Genomic DNA, 5028 nt, shown 5'->3' with positions numbered 1-5028 from the left:
GGTTTACATCTGCTTTTAAAGAAGCAGTATTTTACAATTAGCCTAAACAAGACCGTCACTGCTAAGAACTAATAACGGGACTTTACCCTGAAAAGTCCCTCTCCCTTTTTAAGCTCTGATTACCACAAGTGACAGGCTTGTAAGAATGTGATAAGCTGGGTTTTCTATTTCCAGCTCAACCACCCCAGGTGTGATTAGGCTTATTGATGCTGTTATTTACTAGTAATTAGCTTTTATGTGTTTTTTTTCCTTCTGGCAACACCCAGTTCCTAGAAGTTTCGCAAGCATTTCTCACATATGCAAAGGTGAATGAAGGGGTAAACATCACCATCTGTTCTGTATTTTCCTCCCCAGCAGGTATTTTTTTCCCCTTTTCTTTTCCCCTTTATGGTATATTATGGGGAAAACAGTTGGCCAATCATCCAGCCAGAGTCACAGACACACTTTATGGACTTCGTCCTGTTTCCAGATTTAAATAAGAGAGAAAAAGAAACCGGTGTGATTCCAACCTGTGCAGCTGTTCTCTGGAGCAGTAATCCTTTATCTCCACTCCCCTCCTCTCCCATCTAAGTGTGTGCCGCCACCCTATGGAAGATTTGATGGACATGTACTTAAGCCTCCTAAGGCCCAGAACTATCCTTTTAGTTGGGAACTAAAGGGTGACAAAGGTTGTCACTTTAAGGTGGATAATGATACAAATGAGCACCAGTTATCTTTAAGAACCACCAGTTTAGGGGCCGGTGCAAAGGATGAATTGCACATTGTTGAAGCAGAGATCATGAATAATGAAGGCAGTCCAATTAAGGTAACACTGGCAACTTTGAAAACATCTGTATAGCCAACAGTTTCCCTTGGGGGCTTTAAAATAACACCACCCATGGTCTTACCGTTGAAATATGTTTCAGGGCCAGTGCATATGAGTGGACAACACTTAGTAGCTGTGGAGGAAGCTGCAGAGTCAGAAAACAAAGAGGAGGAGGATGGGAAACTCTTAAGTATATCTGGAAATCGATCTGCCCTGCAGGTGGTAGCAAGTTTCCACAGCAAAAAGTAAAACGTGCTGCTGACAAAGATGATGATGAAGAAGGTGATAATGATGATGATTTTGCTGAAGAGGAAACTGAAGAAAAATCTTCAGTGAAGAAATCTACAGGAGGTATTTCAACCCAAAATGCAAAACAACAAAACCAGAATGGAAAAGACTCAAAACCATCAACATGAGATTAAAAGGTCAAGAATCCTTCAAAGCACAAGAAAAAACTTTTAAAACACCAAAAGGACTTAGTTCTGTAGAAGACATTAAAGCAAAACTGCAAGCAAGAATAGATGAAGGTGGTTTTCTTTTTTGTTTTTTGAGACGGAGTCTCGCTCTGTGGCCCGGGCTGGAGTGCGGTGGCCGGATCTCAGCTCACTGCAAGCTCCGCCTCCCGGGTCTACGCCATTCTCCTGCCTCAGCCTCCCGAGTAGCTGGGACTACAGGCGCCCGCCACCTCGCCCTGCTAGTATTTTGTATTTTTTAGTAGAGACGGGGTTTCACCGTGTTAGCCAGGATGGTCTCCATCTCCTGACGTCGTGATCCGCCCGTCTCGGCCTCCCAAAGTGCTGGGATTACAGGCTTGAGCCACCGTGCCTGGCCGATGAAGGTGGTTTTCTTCCCAAAGTGGAGGCCAGGTTCATCAGTTATGTGAAGAATTGCTTCCGGGTGACTGACCAGGAGGCTATTTGAGATCTCTGGCAGTGGAGGAAGCCTCTTTAAGAATAGTTTAAACAGGTTGTTCACATGTTTTCATCTTATTTCATTTGTGTGACAGTTGATATCTGGCTGTCCTTTTTATAATGCAGGGTGAGAACTTTCCCTACCATGTTTGAGAAATGTCTGGATTCCATCGCCAAGAATGTGTTGTCTGAAACGCCTGTTTAGTATTTAAAGGTAGAACTCTGCCCTTTGCTTGGTTTTAAGTATGTGTGAAATGGTACTACGGGACATAGTAGTAGTGATGGTCAGACATGGAAATGGTGAGAAGACAAAAATAAACATGTGGAATACACCCAGTATTTGAAGAAAAAAGGAAGAAAAGCTTTCACAAAGATGTAGCTAATGTTTATTTCAGTGAGATTGGTGTTTAGGGATGAACAGTTTGACACAGAAGGACCGGTGACAGGGAAGAGCACAAAACCTTTTCTGGTACCAGTGGTCAGGGCATTCATAGTGATGGTTCCCTCTGCCCAGAGGCTCTGGCCCCAGGCCTGGCAGGGTGGCCCTGAGCTGCCTAGCATGAGCTCCATGTGCTGAGACAGGCCTTGCCTGACCCCTAGTCTCCATCATCTCACTCTCTTGTATTGTCGTCATGTGACTGCATATGAATTTCCCTTGTTTATCTTGCTTTATTTTTAGACTATTCATCTTTTTTCTTTTTTGAGATGGAGTTCCACTCTTGTCACCCAGGCTAGAGTGCAATGGCATGATCTTGGCTCACTGCAACCTCTGCCTCCTGGATTCAAGCGATTCTACTGCCTCAGCCCCCTGAGTAGCTAGGATTACAGGCACGCACCACCACGCCTAGCAGATTTTTGTATTTTCAGTAGAGACAGGGTTTCACCATGTTGGCCACGCTGGTCTCAAACTCCTGACTTCAGGTGATCTGCCCGCCTTGACCTCCCATAGTGCTGGGATTACAGGCATGAGCCACCGCGCCTGGCCTAGACTGTCTATCTTTAACCCCACCTAGGATGTGGACCCCATGAAACCCAGGACCTCATTTGTCTTGTTCCTTCCTGTAGAGCAGTGCCTGAAAGAAGGCTTGTCATGAGTTGGGTACACATTTTCATTTCACCAATAGTTTATAAGCTTTTTGCTCACCTAGAGCTATTAATCTGTGGGTTACCTCACTGTCCCTTTTGTGCTGTCACAGTCCTTCCAACCCTATGCAAGCAGTTCATTCTATTAACTTTGTTTGAAATACCCAAAGTGGTTTCTGTTTTCATGACTTGACCTTGTCAAAGGGTGATGAGACCAGCACTCAATATCTGGGGTGAGTGGGAAGTAAATGTATTGCTTACTATTGAAAGGGAGAGCTATGTTAGTCAGGCACATTCTCTCTGAGCAGAACCTTCTGCTAATATTATATAAGGCTCTGGGGAAGCATGGATTTCAGGGATTGGAGGACATTTAGAGACGTAAATGTGTTGGCAACATCTGCAGAAGCACTCTCTGAGACTGTTGTTGATTGGCGGCACTCAGAGGCATGTTTATTGAAATGAGTCCATCCTGCCTAGCTGACTTGTAGAAGTGAGGGTTGACACTGATTGGTTGGCTTGCAAAAGCAGTCACTGAGACAAGTTGTTGATCAATAGAACAGGTTTAAAATCAGTTTTGGTGACTTCTTGTTACCATGGTTATATAAAAATCAGTCTTTCTGAATTAGTGAACACTTACTTTGTTTTTATGTTCAACCCTGACTGATAGACCTACCTTAGTCCAGCTTTGGACTCTAGGTCTTTTACAAACTTTGCACCTTATTAACTTTGTGACATTTCTTGAATAAGTCACTTAACTTTACTAAACTCCTCATTTATCAGATAGGGCCAATGATGCCTACCTCTCAGATTATTCTGAGATTAAATGTTATAATGATTGTGAACACTGTAAATTATAAAACATTCTGAAAGCATAAAACACATTTGAAATTCTCTTAAAATTCGGCAATATGCCAAAATGATGTGTAAACTCTAAAGTGCTATATAATTATAAATATTTATATTATCTTTTCAGTATTTAGTATTGTTTTAGTACTCATATTATTATCATGCCCTGGTCTTAAGTCTCAGTTGAAGTGTTTTTTTCCTCCAAGAAAATATCCTTAACTACTCAGGTCTTTATTGATCTTCTTTTTTTCTGGTTTTGATATTTATCATATTTACTGAAAAAATTAGCCCTTATACTTATTTTATCTTGATTATTCATTATAATTTGTGGTTATTGGTCTTATCTCCCCAACCCAGATTTTAGCTTACTTTAGGCAAGAATTTTGTCTTCATTAACGTCAACAAATATCAGAGCTGCTGAGTTCATGAGACCAAGGTCAGTAAGTAATAGCACATGTACTCCCGCTCCATTGTGAACCTGTAGAGACGTAGCTATGTTATTGAAGAGTGTTGTCCCCCTAAGCCCACACATTGCCTTAGGATTATTTCCATCACAGCACTCCAGTCAGCCACTATAAGTTCAGTGGTATTATATCTGAGATAAAACCTACCGGCTATGGTGGATCTATGTTAATCTTCTCATTTTCCAAAAGAGGAAATTAAGACCCAAAGAGGAAGTGATTTACTCATGGAGCACAAAGTCAGAATGATAACTCATGTCTCCTATTCCTTGTCGTCACTCTTTCTTCAACATCATGAAACATGCTGCTTGTCAATCTCCCCAAGATGCCTGACGCAGTGGCTGAGGTCATACTGAGTGCTCAATAAACACCTGTGGCTAACTTTCTTAGGGCTGAATTTACTTTGGTATTTGGAAAGCAGAGCGTTTCCACAATACTGTTGACATTGTAATTTAATATTGTTGGGTCTGCCTCAGTGGCAGCTTAATTCATGATTGTGAATTATCTGACCTTTTACTTCAAATTTGTAGTATTCAAACACTTTTTCTTCTATGATGATGTCCACAAAGGATATCCCAAATCTGCTAGCATGCATACCCACTCCTCCACCTCACTGCTTGCCAAAGTCTACAAGTTATACAAATGGAATTGTAATCGCACAAAACCTTCTTGGTTAAATATGGTAATGGAAAATACATTAATCACATTCATAATGAAAATTCAGTGTAAAAAGTGTAAGTCTAAAAATATATTTGCATGAAATTAGTTTATTCTCCTCTCAGTAATTTAAGACTGAGTTTGATGCATTTGAGCGAAATTTTCCTCTCAGTTCTCTCTCCTGGGCACTTAACTGGGCACCTAACAAACCAATTTTTAAAGGCAGTATGTTTTTTAAACCCCAATGCCAATAGAATTTTTGCTG

General features: G+C 41.3%; 1 pseudogene; it reads left to right on the top strand.

Moving 5' to 3' along the window:
- The first annotated feature begins 525 nt into the window (after window positions 1-525).
- LOC107130141 (nucleophosmin-like) lies at window positions 526-3306 on the top strand (annotated as a pseudogene).
- The last annotated feature ends 1722 nt before the right edge of the window (window positions 3307-5028 follow it).

Source organism: Macaca fascicularis, chromosome 7 (genome assembly GCF_037993035.2).
Source record: "Macaca fascicularis isolate 582-1 chromosome 7, T2T-MFA8v1.1".
Lineage (NCBI taxonomy): Eukaryota > Metazoa > Chordata > Mammalia > Primates > Cercopithecidae > Macaca > Macaca fascicularis.
Note: the sequence above shows the minus strand (reverse complement) of the source record. Positions and strands in the feature narration are given on the sequence as shown.